Source organism: Protopterus annectens, chromosome 4.part1 (genome assembly GCF_019279795.1).
Source record: "Protopterus annectens isolate FY-2018-M chromosome 4.part1, PAN1.0, whole genome shotgun sequence".
Classification (NCBI taxonomy): Eukaryota; Metazoa; Chordata; order Ceratodontiformes; family Protopteridae; genus Protopterus; species Protopterus annectens.
Window position 1 is genome coordinate 841,675,049 of NC_056734.1, and position 17,641 is coordinate 841,692,689.

Sequence of the window (17,641 nt, forward strand, 5' to 3'; positions counted from 1 at the left end):
TGGGTACATAAGACTCTTTTAAAGATCTGTTAATTAGGATGCTTATAGGGAGAGCAATACCATCAGCAGCGGATTTGAGGAAGGAGGAGGGTAAGTTGTCCAGGGCATTTGAGCAAGGCTTTAGTTTTGATAGGAGTCTTTTTATGAAAGTAGTTGGTACAGGTTTGAGTTGGAAATTAAGCATACAGTTATTAGGGGTGCTGGGAGTAGAGGAAAGAGAGTTGGATGGATTATTGTCGGGAAAAGATTTGGTTAGATTATCTATGGATTCTGAAAAAATGTGAGATTTAGAGAAGCAACAGCTGTCAAGAGTGTGACAGAAAGGATTAATGTTTCCATTATTGTATTTAAAACTGAACTTTTCTGCACAGGTCTCCACTCAAAATGGACCACTGCACAGTTAGATAATCTTTTGACCAAAACTGAAAAGAAATAGATTAGATGTGTCAAGTATTTGGTTGGTTGAAGAAATCATAGTCCTGTGTGTCAGGACTATGGAAACTACAGATTGCAGTCTTGTTTGTGGATATGGGTAAACCCAAATACATTTTGTAAGGAATCCAAGTTTAATCTGTTTTGCATGGATGGGGTCATAGACTGAATCCCAGCAGTGTAGGGGGAAAGCAGCAGTAATGAAAGCCATCAGGTTGCTGTCAATCATTGCTGAGAGGGCACAAGATGCACTGGTTACCACATTTGGAATATTATGTGTAGTTCTGATCCAACATCTATACAGAGAAAGAGAGATGCATGAGGTGGTAACTGACATGCAGCAGAGTTGCCAGAATTGATATACAGCATATGCTAAGCATATTCATTTCTTTGTGAAACAGTGTTTTTTATTTTAATTTGTAAATACTTACTGTAAAAGGAATATGAGTAAGGCACACATGGCCGATTCACTGTACAATATGATATTTGTTTATATATATAGAAATAAAAGAGGAAAGGAAAAAAAAGGAAGCAAATAAAGATTTTGTTCTTTTTACTAAGGGATTAGACCATAATCAGTTAATGAGAAACTATGGTTGTTACGAAGTGGAGATGATAGTGAGTGTTTTTTTAAGTTGTACTAAAATGGAGTGACCTGTGTTTCATGTTATGAGTATTGTAAATAATGCATACAGTGATTATAGACCATCTTAGCTTTTGTATGAGGAATTAACGGTCATGGTATAGCTTGAATCAGTGAATATGTGCACTGTGCTGCATATTACTCTTTGTTAATTACAGAAATATCATATTTCATTATTTGGCTTTGTTTAATTGTATATGGTTTTATGCTTATGTAACATTAATCTCCATGTTTTCTGTACAAAAAGGACATTAGGAACCCATGGAATAACTGTTTTGAACCTTATGGCTATTATAAACGTTAAAAAAAAACTGTCACTGTGGAGGATGTCTCACTGCATTCTGTTGAGTCTTACTTTGTGGAAACAATTTGCTTATTTTAAACAACTGATCCTTTACATAGGTTCATAGGTGTTTAAAAGACTAATGACCACAAGGGCCTTTTTAAGCCTAACCATGCATCCCAAATCTCTGACAAGTTCTGGTACCCTTGAAAAGTGTAAGCAGTGGCTTTGGTGATAGGGCCTTGAGGCGGTCTGCATATGACATTTTACTTACGGCTCGTATTCTTTTAGTGAGGAGCCTCTGTGGGCATTCCATTTGTTGGATACACCTGGCTAGGTATCTACCAAAGAGGGTATTGTACTCGATGAGGAGTCTGATGAATGCCGGATACAGTGAAACAAGGAGTTCCTCGAACCTAGATGCCATACCTTTGTTTGTTTATAAGTTGCGCAACATAGAATGATTTTCTCACTGCTGTGGACACGTGATGGTCAAAGGCTAAATTACTGTCTAAGTGTGTACCCAAGTGCCTGACTATTGGGTCATCTCTAAGGGGTGTGTTGTCAATATGATTGCTACCACGGGTGGATTACTTCCCAAGGATATGATTATGTATTTCTTGGCATTTCGTTTTAGTCTGTGGCTCTGACGCCAGTTGTTTCTCTGTGTCAGCCCTTCCTGGAGAACATTTGTGTCGGTGTGGGATTCAATGACAACTCCTAATTTGCAATTCTCTGCAAATATAGTCAGCCAGAAACCATTGAAATTGGCCTTGATTTCATAGAAGTAAATACCAAAAAGGAGTGGTGCAAGGAGTGATCCCTGAGGGACTCCATTTGTGACTGGCTTCTTTGTAGAGGTGGTCTCCCCAATTTTAACTTCCTGGGTCCTGTCTGTGAGCTAGTTGGCTATCCACTGGGTGACACATGGGTTTGTACCTAACCTCTTGAGTTTGTCAACAATGTCTGAGTGGGGTATTGTGTCAGATGCCTTCCCCAGGTCAAAGTAGGCAGTGTGAACCATTTTGCCCCCATCCATTGCTTTGGTGACCATCTCAAAGAGGTCCACCAGGTTGAGTAGGCATGACCTGCTCTTGATGAAATCAAACCGGGCTGGGTCCAGTGTCTGGAAATTTACTTTATCGTTGTTGATCATTTCCATGATAACTCTTTCCATAGCTTTGCATATAAGACTAGTGAGATTTTTGGGTCTGCAGATGGCCCACCTTTGTGCAGAGAGATGACTGCCGCTGCTCTCGATTCACGAGGCATGAAACCTGTTTGGAGGCTTCGATAAGGCCTGTTAGGTCATGTTTCATGCTATTTAGAATGCATCCTGGGATATTGTCTGGGACCATTGATGCAGTGGTCTTGGTTTTAGAGAGAGCATTAAGGACCTGTTCCCTAGTGATAGCAGGGTGAATTAAATTTGAAGGTATTTCCTGATGTAAGGTTGAGGGGGAGGGAGGGGTAAAGTTGGAGCTGAATTTATTACCTAGTAGGTTTGCTATATCATCTTGCTCAGTATAGGTGTCTCCACTTACAGTGAGCTCTGCACACAATTGCGTATTGCCTTTGAGTTTGCAGTTGGGAGGGTGGCTTGTTTGCTTTACAAACACAAAGTGCAGGGTTTGAGTCTCACAAGGGATAATTGGCTAGGCTTACAATGGCTCACAAGAGCAGTTAGCGTAGTACTAACCTATGAACCTATAAGTATGGCTAAAGCGGAAAAAAAAAAGCCACCTCTGCTAAGAAATACCTCTGCTATTGTCGACATTTACAAAAACTCTGTGACCTAGAATTAGAAATAAATTAGAACTTGCAAAACAAATGAAAGACAAATTTCAGGCCTGAGTAATTTCAGAATGGCAGATATCATATTGCCTGTCATTACTAACCTAATAAGTGCAAAAAAAATGGAATTTTTTATCATCAGTCTGATATCATTGTAGTATATAATGAAAGTAAAAACCTTTTATTGGGATGCATTGTTTGAACTTATTAAAAAAAAATCTACTTTGCAAAGAAGGTCTCAGAAGGACTCGGATTATCAAGTATTTATAACTTTTAACATATTTGTGAATACACATTTAATTATTAGGATGATTTTCAGCTTAGAAACATCAATAGAATTAAAACTAAAATATTTTAGTCTACGGATGTTATTGGAAGGTTCTGGTTTTCCAACAAAGGTCTTGGAATTTTAGAGTACATTGGCACCAAAGGTGGGTCAGGGCTTCATCACAGGAAGTTTTTAAACCTAATGTGGATTAAGAAAATTGTTAAATACAGCGAATATTGTCAGGTTAAAGTATTGGTGAGTTTCCTCAAAGCTTGTTGCTGCTTAAATAAAAGTAATGTTTAATACTGGCAAAATTTCTGCAATGCTCTGGGAAGTAGGTTAAAGATTCAAGAAGGTTGGAGGCCTGAGAATTTCAGATCCTGTTGGTAGTCCCACCAGCTAAGTCTTTTAGCTTAAAATGTCTGGAATTGTGGCAAACTGAGTGTCTGTTATTTAAATGTCATACAGGTAATAAAGCGCTGAAATTTGAAGGTAAGCTGACTAGTGTCTGTATGCCAGAGGCTTAATGTCCTGATTCCTAGAAAGGAATATGACCACCTCCTGTGTCATACTGTTGCTGTGAATCACTCTTGACAAACTCTGCCATTTTGTTCCCTTTGCACATAACTGGGAACTTGGGAACATAACTGCCTTTCTATTTGGAAAGTTAAATGGCTTCCACTAACTGCTAGGGTCATACAGGTGCAGACCTTCTCTTACCCCCCCCCACTTTATTTTTGTGTACTTGTTTATCCCCTGTCTGCCTGCAGACTGTCAGTTCCCTTCAGCTATCTGGCCAGTGTGGTTCTTGAAGGTTGTGCGTCAGGGCTGGCACGTAAAAATCTACTGCCAATCATTAGCTCTATATATTCTTCTGAAGGAAATAATTCCTTTCACCTTTCAGAGCCTAGAGTATCATTTTCTCCATATCTGTTTATACATCAATCTAGAACTTTATGTCTTATTCAGTGTGACAATGCAGCATTTTCCCTTACATTATACCTGTGAAATTCTGTGTCATAATTTATAACAATAATATTCTACATTTACTCCTAATGTAGTTTTGTAGGGAATGAATGACCTCACTTTCCTGGAGACCTCACTCTGTGTTTGCTATTTATTATTGTTGAACTGGTAGATACACATTGAAATATAAAGTTATTTGCTAGCAGCAACCTCTTCAGTAGTTACAGATATCTTGAATGTGAAATTATTCAGATGACGTTTACCTATGCAGAGACTGTGCATGTTTGGAAACTAGTTTACATTGTAAATGAAGATAAGAAGTACATAGGGCTGCTGGTGGTATCTTCCTGATGAATGCCATGAACAAAGTTGGTTGTATAACTACTGAGAATGAGTCTAGCTGTATATATTTTTTTACTTTCCATCCTAGAGTTATAATTAAAGTGTTTAAAATTTGCTTATGGAGACCTCACTCTCAGTGTTTGCTATTTATTATTGTTGAAACGCAAAGTCAAATTCACTTTTCCCGAGTAATGTATGGAATGTATGGAAATGAGTATATTTTCTGGTTGGCTTACTGTGTGATCGAGACTGTGAGGGAGACAGAAAAAGTATGCATTTACCAGATTAATACTAGAGAAGGCTACTTTGTGATTTTTATTGGGTATTAAAAAAATAATTTATAGGGGAGCCACTTAAACTGTGTATACAGGATGGAACCGGGACCTTCAGGAGTCAGTGCAGAGTTCATATTTGTTATTACTGTTCTTGAGGACAATTTCTTACAGAAGTATTGGGACGTAACTCCATCATTGGGTGTTATGCTTGATTACTTGGACATGATTTATGTGATGATTCTGCAGCGAGACCCACTATTAATATGACACTGACAGAATATGAGAATGTGAACTGTCATTATTTTCAAAAGTGTAACATACCACTTTTTGGTAATCTCCAAGTGTAGTACCTCGCAGGATGCGTAGTAGCAAATCCCGCCCCAAACACGCCTCCAGCCCAAGCCCGCATGAATATTTATTTTGCTCCTGCCATACCGTTACTTTTAGCTTTCCCCTGTCCCTATTCTGGGGTCATGGGGTACAGATTTTTTACTGTAAGAGGTTGACATTTTTTTGGTCTGTTCCTTATAAAAATTGTGCTTTTCTGGCAAATTACTGAGTATTTTAATGCACATTTATGTTAAAGACTTCAAATCCTTCACAAGATGCTAGCTGACACAGACCCTGTCATTCTACCAATTATCTACGTTTAAAATAGCAATGTTTAAAATCTATTTATTCTGCTAAGAACTATAGAGGTATGAGCACCACTGGTTTTGGAAAGCAAGAATTCACATAGGACTAAACATTTGCCAAATCAGAGCAGAGGACAGGCTATTGAGTACAAAGTGAGTCGTATTAGCCCTCCAGGCTAGCTATAGGATTTAAGACGCTTAATTTTATTTAGAAATTTACAGGGTTTTACTGTCAGGATTTAAGACGCTTCATTTTATTTAGAAATTTACGGGGTTTTACTGTCGAGCGACATGGTTGGATCTGTACCTAGTATTTTATTTAGAAATTTATGGGGTTTTACTGTTGAGCGACATGGTTGGATCTGTACCTAGTAAATGGGCCGATGTAGTCAATGATGGATCTGATAAGGGAAACTGTTAGTAAGCCATTAGTATGTGTTCTACATTTTGCCCATTTGTTCCACATTATACGGGCTAGTGTTCCTTATTTTGGAGATGGAAGGTTGAGAGCTATGCTTGATGGCGTTATTTGGATTAGAATTCTACAAACACATCGTGGAAACAGTGCTGCAGAACGGCATAGTTCTGGACTGTTACAGATAGGGACAAATGCCTCGACTCTTCTTAGTCCTGCTAAGGTGAAAAGTTGCCAGAACAAGACCTTGTGAATTAACACGCGCATTCCGAAGCATAAGTGTGATATTGAAACGATAACCTGCAGTGACTGTCACTCACTCTACTTTCCCCTGCCAATCATGTACGTCATGCCCACTCCACGCCCAAAGCTACGCAGAACTGAGTGCGAGGTACTACACTTGGAGATTACCCACTTTTTTCCCAAACTTAAAAGTTTTAGGACGGATTAAGGACTGAGCTCAATTTGGTTAAATGAGGTACAGTTGAAAGGTATGGAGGGAGATATTGAAATGTTTACAGTTTGCTTGCTGAACTGTGACTGTGCTGAACTGTGACTGCTTTGTATTGTCACAGACATTCACATTTCTAACCAAATTCCATACCTTGAACTGCTGGTTTGTTTGCTTTCCATAGCATCTCTCATAAGGTTTATCTGTCAAAGAGCATAGAAGTGTATAGAGCAAAACATAACTTGTCTCTCTGGAATCCCAACCCTGTAGCAGAACCTCGGCTTCCTCTATGCATTTTGAAGAGAGGGCCTTCACCCTGACTGGAATAGATTTATTGTGATTATAACAAAAGGTAATAGTCTTGGACACCCATTTGGAAATTATCTGTTTTGACAGAGGCTGTCTATTCTTACCATCACAAGAAATAAACAATTGCTCCAGATATTCTGAAAGATTTAGTTTTGCCTAGAAGTTACCCAGGTTATTACTTGCTGACTACTACCTTCATGGAGCTATGTTATATTTTGGGATTTTTTTCTGGGCTTTGTCAGTAATGTGTGCAACTTAGGTGGGAGGAAGGGCTAAGTGTTATACTATTTTACTGAATTACTGTATTACATAACAGCTGCACAATGTGATATAATGAGTACCTACTCAACAGGTTATGTGCAGCAATTATCACCTGTGTCTGAGCATGCATACCTTTGCAGTAATGAAAGGCAGGTCATTATCACCTTAGCAATAAGTCAGTTACAATATAGCACGGAGTCATTATCACTTTTCAGGTAAAACTAACAGAAGCTGTCATACAACTCGTTATCACATTGATGAATGCTCAGGTAACACTATCAGGAGCTGTCACTGTTATTCACATAAGTACAGCTCGTTATCACATTGAATGCACAAGCCAGATTGTGTTTTTTTCTCTGCCTGTAGTCATTGCAAGCCACCATGTTGGCAACATACATACACTTTCTAAGTATGCTATTTATCCCTTCACTACTGAATTAATCAAATAAGCCACCACCTCAATTCTTCATCAACTACCTAGCCTCTGAAACCCCTTATTTTATATATATATATATATATATATATATATCTATATATCTATAAAATCGATAGATATTAGTGTGTGTAACCCACAAAGCAAGAAGGTGAGCTAAAATGCTGTAACTGGTATGCAAAGAGAAATATCCTCATGCTCAAAATGGAAATAAAGCTTTCTAGTATTAGCAGGGGATGTAGGACTGCCAAATCATAAAACAGGACTTTATGACCATGAATCTGTTTAATTTACTGAACTGTAAAATATGCCCCCAAGCACCATCTTTCATGAATATTAGAACCCAATGCTACCCAAATTGGACTAATATATATATATATATATATATGGTTCTACCTGAGTACCTGAGTTAGTCGACAGCTTAGAACACCGACAACGGAATCCGGAGCTCCAGAAGATCGACAATGAAGAAGACCGACGCGAATCGCGAGTGCCAGAACATCGACAATGCAGAAGACCGACACGACGGATGACAACACCAACGCCGAGGATGCCGACATGGGAAAAGGCTGTATGAGTATGCGGTAGTGACGGACGTTAGGGTGCGAGTCAGGTAAGTGTGGATATTGACGGTCTGTGGGGATAGGGGTGGGTTAAGTGAGTTAGGGTTAGGGAGCGGGTTAGGTAAGTGTCTGGTAGGGATAGACTTTGGGATAGGGCGGGTTAAGTGAGTTAGGGTTAGGGGCGGGTTAGGTAAGTGTCTTGGTAGGGACAGACTTTGGGATAGCGGGTTAAGTAAGTTAGGGTTAGGGAGCGGGTTAGGTAAGTGTCTGTAGGGATAGACTTTGGGATAGGGGCAGGTTAAGTGAGTTAGGGTTAGGGAGCGGGTTAGGTAATGCGATAGTGACGGACCTTAGGGTTAGGGTTGTCGATAGTTGTGTATGTAAGTAGTGTGGGTTTGTAAGGATTTTGGTGTGCTTGTGTTGTGTGTGTGGTTTGTGGAATGGGATGTGTTTTGTTTTATTGTTGTTATTGTGGTGTGTGCAGTGTATGGGGTTTCGTGTTTGTGTACCGTCGGTTATTTCTTTGTCGGGTATGTGAGGTTTCGTGTTAATGCACTGCCGATTATGTGGTGTCGGTGATGTCGGTGTTGTGTGGTTTCGACTATGTCAGGTAGAACCATATATATATATATATATATATATATATATATATATATATATATATATATATATATATACACATACACACACATACATGTGGAGACATGCGTGAATGGGCGTACTTTCGTTGAAGGTTGTGCGTCAGGGCTGGTGACTCGGCACGTAAAAATCTACTGCCAATCATTAGTGGACCGGAGTTCCGCTGTGGCGACCCCTAACTGGGAAAAGCCAAAAGACAAAACAACAACATACCTATATATATATATATATATATATATATATATATATATATATATATATATATATATGTACGTATATATATCTGTTTATCTGTATTTTCACGAGTAACATACAGATACAAGTATCCATTTTATTACTGTAGTTCATATCTTTGTGAATTAATGTAACTGACCCACATATGATGAAACAGTTGACTGTGTCAAACAATCACTACATACTGCATGTTGTGTTGCTTTGCAGCTGCCTCTGTGCAGGTGAGTGACATTATATTGTTCTATACTATTGTGTTTTTCAGCTTTGCATTCACCCGACATCACACCCCTCAGAGAAGATGCCATCTGCTAAGAAGTCAACCGACATTTACTTGGGCGAGGATACTGATTCTGACAGTAATACCAGTGGGTCCAAAATGGAATTGGACCTTGATTCACAACGTAAGGCAAACCAGAGTGAGGATGACGATTATGATGCCGATGATCATATTCCACTGGCACGTCTGCGTAAGAAGGCCATTACTGCTGATAAAGATGATGCCCCTGTCCCAGCGATTCCTGACAGACTCCTACCCTCTACCCCCGACCTCACCACTCTTGATGAAACTGACCATGACAGTGAGGATGACATGCCACTAGCCCAGCTAAGGTATGATGACACACACAATAGTGGTCATCAACTTGAATCACATTTTGACACAGAGGATAAATTGCCTCTATCTGAATTACGGCAAGGACATGGCCTGACCGACAGACCTTTGCAGTCCTCCATCATCCAAGCCAGGCCTAGTGCTGAAGAGGAAGTGGATATGCTTCCTACTATACATGAGCTCAGGCATAGTCCACAGCAGGTTGATTCGGATAGAGAAAGCCCACTGGATCTGAGCCGAAGTAGCTCCTTGTCAAGCAAGGATCTGAGTGTGCCGCAGCATGGAATGTGTGTGAGTACTCCACTCAGAAGTCAGTACAAACCAGTGGGTAATGTAACTGATCACAGGGTACCATCTGTTAACCACCCAGTAGTTTCCGTTCAAAACTGTGGGAGGCTAATGAAAAAGACACGGTGATCATGCCAACCACAAAACTTATTGTGGGAGAAACGCCTAACACCAGTTCACATAGATGACTTTGTGTGTCCATTTGGCCCAGTCACCATCCTGGACTCAGACAGCACAGAGGTGGATTTCCTCAATTTGATGTTCCCAGAGGAAATGTACTCACTTATTGCTGATGAAACTAACCGCTATGCTGCACAGAGGCAGGCTGCAGCAGGCAAGGTTGATAAGCGGTGGAGTTCTGTTTGTCCTGGAGACATACACACATTTCTAGATGGCAGAATATACATGTCTATTGTACATGTTCCAGAATACAGGCAGTACTGGGAAACACACCATCTGTATGGTCATTTCCCAATAGCTGAGTACATGACCCGGGAGAGGTTTGAAAAAATTCAGCAGTATTTTCACTGCAATGACAAAAACCTCAGACGACCACAGGGCTGTGTGGGTCATGACAAGCTCCATCATGTACGGCCAATACTGGATGCCATACTTCATGCATGTAGGACACAGTATAATGTGCATCGTGAGGTGGCAGTAGATGAAGCCATGGTTGGCTTCCGTGGACGTCTGACATTTAGACAGTTTATGCCTGGCAAGCCGGAGAGGTATGGCATTAAGGTATGGGTGCTGGCTGACTCACATAATGGTTATGTGCATGAATTTCAGGTATACACTGGAAAGGCAGAGCAGACCACAGAGGTTGGACTGGCACACGAGTTGTGGTCGACCTAACATGGGGGCTGATTGGAAAGAAGCATCACATTTACTTTGACAACTTCTTCTCCTCTGTCCCCCTGGCACAGCAACTGCTGCAGGACGGCCAGTTACAGTTTAGAAGAAACCTAGGCATGCACCTCCTGACCACCTACAAGAAAAGGAAAAGATGCATAGAGATTACCATCCCAGAGCCCATAACATGATTTGAACAAGGCTCACACTTTCCAGTGAAATGGCAGAAGGCACGATGCAAAAACTGTGCCAGCAAGGGTAAACGTGATGAACCATCATGGGGATGCCCGACCTGCAAGATTAACCTATGCATGGAATGCTTTGGTGAGTACCATGGCCATAAGGGTCTAGCAGACTGCTGACAGCAGTAAGATGTGCACATGTAAAGAGAAAAGGCAGAGGTAAGGCAGACTGCTGCCACTGGAGGAGGTCATGAGACCATAGTGGTACCAGCAGTCTGAGTGGGCAGCCAGCACAGCTGTGGGACACTACAGATAACCAACATCTGGCGCCCCATGCCTGTCCTTGGCATATTAGTGGAGCGGCGGTCCTTACCCTGCTTTTTCTCTTTACATGTGCCCTTTCTGTGCCCCCTTGTCAGTGTCCACCCATGCTTCATTTCAGGTAAGGTAAGACTGTATCTTCTGCTGTTCTGGGAATCACTGGAAAGCGAGAAGCCCAAACCCTAAGCTGTCCCATCTCAGAATGTTGTGTTGGTGTATGCATCACAGTGGGCATACCCAGCCAGCATGGATCTTGTGATCCACCTGGATCACAGTTGGGAACTTGGAGACTCTTCAGCTCAGTCCCATAGTGCTGCTGTCCTAGGTAAGCATGGGCTTGGGTGTGCCACTGTGATGTAATGTTTCCCTCCCGGAAAGGACACATGCAAAAAGACACAGGCCTGGGTCAGTCTTGGTCTTTTGACATGTTGCCTTGATGTAGCTCTCCACTCAGTCTCCCTCCCTTCAGGTGTAGTCAATGTATGTAGGTGAGGGTAGTAAATGTATGAAGGTCAGGGCAGCAATTAGTGAGTAACTTCAGTCCCTCATCCCTTAGGTCCATTGCTGAATGGGCACATGTAAAGAGAAAAGGCAGAGGTAAGGCAGACTGCTGCCACTGAAGGAGGTCATGAGACCATAGTGGTATCAGCAGTCTGAGTGGGCAGCCAGCACAGCTATGGGACATCACAGATAACCAACATCTGGAGCCCCATGCCTATCCTTGGCATATTAGTGGAGCGGTGGTCCTTACCCTGCTTTTTCTCTTTACATGTGCCCTTTCTGTGCCATGCTTTATTTCAGGTAAGGTAAGACCGTCTTCTGCTGTTCAGATGTTTACAGAAGGCGTTCATGCATGGCTTGATGCACAGGGTCGGTGGATCTACAATCTGCCATAACGGCATCACTGCGGAAGATGTTCACCTGTTCAGAAGGGATGGCATTCACCTAACTGAGGAGGGCATTGTGTTGTTCTTGACCAACCTCCACAATGGCGTGAGGAGAGCCATGCAAGATTGCTAACATGCAGCTTGTGAGAAGAATGGAAAACACCCATGACCAAGTCGGACCAGTATAGTAAATAAAACACTATTATGAAATGTGAATAGAAAAAAACAAAGTAATCCAATTCCGATAAAACTGTTTATTCCAATGGAATCAAACTAAGCGCTTTCACCCAACTATTCCGTGGGTTTCATCAGAGTTATACATACACCATTCTCACTCTCAATATATACTTAATACCATTCATCTGTATCCAATGAAATAACTGTTTCAATTATTTTTTAAAAACACTTAATAGTACCAATTCCTTTTTGCACTTCGACAGTTGTCACCCTTACTTTCAAAAAAAGAATTTAGTCAAGGGCCAAATGGTTAGACTATCGAGGATAATAAGTAATGATGTGGTATTTAATAATGAGGTAGATAAATTGATGGAAATGTTTCAAGACAGAGGTTACCCACAGTATTTAGTATCCGAAATGAAGAAGGAGGTGATGGTCAAAAGGACCAAGAATTTCAAGCCAATTTTAAGGTTTGGAATGAATGTGGATACAAGTAAAAAAGAGAATAGGATGGAAACATTGATATTACCATACAATGAAAACACAGGAATATTTTTCAATGCAATAAAGGAAATATGGGACAAAATATTCAGTAACAAATTGGATATTATGATTATTTTGGGTAAAGGTCCAAATATAACATATAGTAGGGGAAGGAATCTTAAGGAATATTTTGAAAGTAACAACTTTAACCAACAGTATAGGAATTCAAGAATGAAGAAATGTGGGTTATGTAGAACCTGTAAGTTCATTAACGACGGTCCCTATGTTATGGTACAGGACTTCAATAAATCCATTAAATGTCCTGGGTATGTAAATTGCAACACTAAGATGGTAGTATATATAGCGACTTGTCTATCATGTCCAGCATTCTACATAGGCAAAACCATCAGGAAACTTAGAGAGCGTATTATGGAACACACTAGGGACATTAAAAACAAGACGTTATCTAGTTCTTTGTATATACATAGTACCAAATGTGAGGATTTTAAAAGGTTTATATATTTTGTAGTTGACAGGATCCCACATAATATTAACAATAAAGGAGATGTAAATAACTTATTAGAAATGAAGGAATGCTTGTGGCAACTTAGACTTAATGCTAACAGCATGCCAGGTATCAATGAACACATCTCCATTTCTAGTATACTAAAATACAAATCCAAAGCAAAAAACACTGCTTCCATGGGACCAGATGGCGTCCCAGGTTGCGTCCTACATGAACTACAAGAGGAACTAATCCCTCAAATAAAACAGCTATACAATCTCAGCCTCACTACAGGATATGTGCCCACAGAATGGCGTACAGCAACAGTGGTCCCACTCCACAAAGGTGGTGCCTCTGGACCCTGGAAACTAGCCCATAAGCCTGACTAGCTTAGTCTGCAAGGCTATGGAGAGGATCATCATGGAGCTCATAAACAAAGATATTGGGGACCTACAGACACTAGATCCTACCCAGTTCGGCTTTGTCAAGGGCAGATCCTGCCTTTTGAACCTGGTTGACTTCTTTGAAACAGTCACCAAAGCCATAGATGAAGGGAAGGTAGTCCACACAGCCTATCTGGACCTTGCAAAGGCATTTGACACAATACCCCACTTGGGCATCATAGATAAGCTATCCAGCTTAAATATAAACCCCTATGTCACAAGATGGGTCGCAAACTGGCTCAAAGACAGAACCTACAGAGTGAGAGTTGCTGGAGCCATGTCAGACTCGAAACCGGTCACAAGTGGTGTCCCACAGGGTTCTGTCCTGGGACCACTCTTGTTCGGTATATACTTTTCGGTAAAGGCAAACGTGGGAGGACTATGGCTCACCAAGTTCGCAGACGACTGCAAACTGGGCGCCATAATCAGCTCTCCAGCTGACACAAACATCCTTCAAAAAGGTCTCACAGAGACAGATAACTGGTGCCAGCGCCATGGTTTAAAGCTAAATGCCAAAAAATGTATAGTCATACCCTTTGGCAAAACAATGTGCCCACAAATTACCACATAGGCGGAAACCCATTAAGTACAGAGAAAGTTATTAGGGACCTGGGGACCCAAGTTGATAGCAATCTCTCCTTTGAAAACCACATTGCCAAAGTGGTTAGAAAACCTTCTACATAGCCCACCTCATCACGAAGGGTTTCACATCTAGATCAAGAGAGGTAATCGTGCCCTTTATTCATCCCTCATCAGGCCCATCATAGAATACAATGCCCTTTGGGATGTACCTTACCCGACACCTGCAGCAATTAGAAAGACCCCAAAGTATCTCACCAAGAGGATCAAGGGTCTCAAACAGATGCCATATGCTGCTCGGTTAAAAACTCCAGCTCTACTCAGTTGCATACCGCCTACTTGAGGCGATCTATGCCTGACATACAAAGCTATGTCAAATCCATAATTAATGGACATGCTCCACTTCAGTAAATCTAAATCCCTTAGAGCCACACGCCGAGGACTTGAACCTCAGCACAGAAATAAATAGAACTTGCTGGAGGGACAGGTTCATAACCCAGAGGCTCCCTTCGCTCTGGAATAGAATTCCAGTTCATGTGAGGCAGAGCACCTCACTGAATCTCTTCAAGAAGAATCTCGATAAGTGGATGGGGGATCGTAGGTTTGTCCCAGGGATTACTCCCGTGTCACTATTAGACAGAGGCACAGTAAACTAAACCTTAAAAAGGGCACAGTATACTCAAATCAAGGGGTGGCGTAAGCCATACAGAATTGGGATAGGCTTATAATTGTCCCAGGGCAGATAGCCTAGTATGAACCTATGCACCTATATTGCATCTAGTTTTTTGGATGTTTTGTGGATAGGTAGAGGTTAGGAAGTTGGTAACTACATCAATTAAATATGTTATATGAAATATTCTTAAAAATTTTAGTATTTATAATGTGATATATGGTCAATGTTAATATATATATATACTTTTTAGGTTGAACAACTAACATAGGTAAGGGTTATCTATATGTGTTATTAAAAAAAAATTTTAACATTTTTTAACATTTGTTATGAAGTTTATATTAATGAAATGAGGTGTTGCATGTTATACAAGTTTAAAATTTGACTGTTTAAGAATTAATTGGTACTATTAAGTGTTTTTAAAAAATAATTGAAACAGTTATTTCATTGGATACAGATGAATGGTATTAAGTATATATTGAGAGTGAGAATGGTGTATGTATAACTCTGATGAAACCCACGGAATAGTTGGGTGAAAGCGCTTAGTTTGATTCCATTGGAATAACTTTATTATAAGTCTTATTGTAAGCACTATTATGAAATGTGTTGTGTAAAATTCATTTCTCTGAGCTTGGCAAATAACTGTTATGGAAATTATGATTTTTTATTTCATATTTTGGTAAATAACTTTGCAAGGGAGCATCTGAATCTGCCAAGTAATATCTCATTTTGAAGACAGTATTGCTGGTTCCAACATGGTAAAAGAACTGTGCCTGTATGTTTGAGACATGTGCAAATATCAAAGTTTGTTTGGGACTTAGGTTATGGAAATTATGATTTTGTTCATATTTTGGTAAATAACTTGGCAAGGGAGCATCTGAATGTGCCAAGTAATATCTCATTTTGAAGACAGTATTGCTGGTTCTAACATGGTAAAATAATTGTGCCTGTATGTTTGACACATGTGCAGATATCAAAGTTTGTTTCGGACTTAGGTTATGGAAATTATGATTTTTTTTTCATATTTTGGTAAATAAGTTTGCAAGGGAGCATCTGAATGTGCTAAGTAATACCTCATTTTGAAAAGATTATTAATAGTTATAACATGGTAAAATAATGGTGCCTGTATGTTGTACTCATAGGCAGATATCAAAGTTTGTTTTGGACTTAAGTTATGGAAATTATGATTTTTTTCATATTTTGGTAAAAAACTTTGCAAGGGAGCATCCCATTGTGTGAAGTAATACCTAATTTTGAAGACAGTACTGATAGTTCTAACATGGTAAAAGAATGGTGCCTGTATATTGTACTCATGTGCAGATATCAAAGTTTGTTTCGGACGTAGGTAATGGAAATTCTGATTTTTTTTCATATATTTGGTAAATAACTTTGCAAGGGAACATCTGAATGTGCTAAGTAATACCTCATTTTGAAAACAGTATTGATAGTTCTAACATGGGAAAAGAATGGTGTCTGTATGTTGTACTCATATGCAGATATCAAAGTTTGTTTCGGACATGGGTTATGAAAATTATGATTTTTTTTTCATATTTTGGTAAATAACTTTGCAAGGGAGCATGTCAGTGTGCCAAGTAATACCTCATTTTTAAGACAGTGTTACTCCTTACAACATGGTAAAGGAATTTACTGTGTCTGTGCACTCTACACATGTAGAGATATCACAGTTTGTTTAGTCTTGTACGATTATGAAAATTATAAATTTACAATACTTTTCATTATTATGCCCATATTTTTGCAAGGGAGCATGGTGATCACACAAATGATGCATCACTTTGAAGCTGACATTCAGATGCACAACTTCTACACTGATATGTAGGCTGTGTCTGTTACAGGTGATGAGATATTATGCTTTATTTATCAATTATGAAAAATAATATATTAATCATATTTCTGTGAATATATCAAGAAAGGAACATCACACAGTAATGGTTAAGGTATCATTTTAAAGCTGACATTCATACTAACAAATTACATTCAAATTGTATGGGTCTGCATGGTACATTGACCAAGATATTATGCTTTGTTTTTCCAAAAAGGTAAAAAATATGCACAATATCAGCATTCCTTGCCAAATATTTAATAATGACTTTGATATACACTATCAACATTTACACTGTTGGAAAGGTCAGTGGCTGCTGAACAACTTTCGCATTTACATTTTTAGTCTAGCTCTTATAGTTAAAGAGGTATGAACATTTGTTTTCTGTATGGTATTACAAATGGATTTTCTGAAAATGAGCTCAGGCTGCACTCTTGTTCCTATGGTGGAATTACGCAGGCAGCTTTTCCTGAGCTGCTCCGGATTGAATGAGTTAATTTGGAAAGGGAGTTTGTTTGAGTACGGATAGGTGCTCGTGACAAATCTAGCCCTCCACCATAGAGTAGATTAAGGTTTCTGGCCCTAGTGTTAGCAGGATTGTTGACCAATGGATGGAAAACTGGAAATTATCCGTATGTCTGGCTCCCATGTCTCTGATAGACAGAGGGAGACAGTAATGCCCAAACTAACATACCCTCCCCACATAACCTCTAGAATCTTCTTAACTAACATACCCTTTCCTAATAAATGCCCATGATACATAGGGATATAACTGGGTTGGATTGCATGTTTAGGCTTATAAAGGCCCTGGTGGTCATTGGCCTAGTATATAACTATGGACTATTAACCTATGGTGGTATA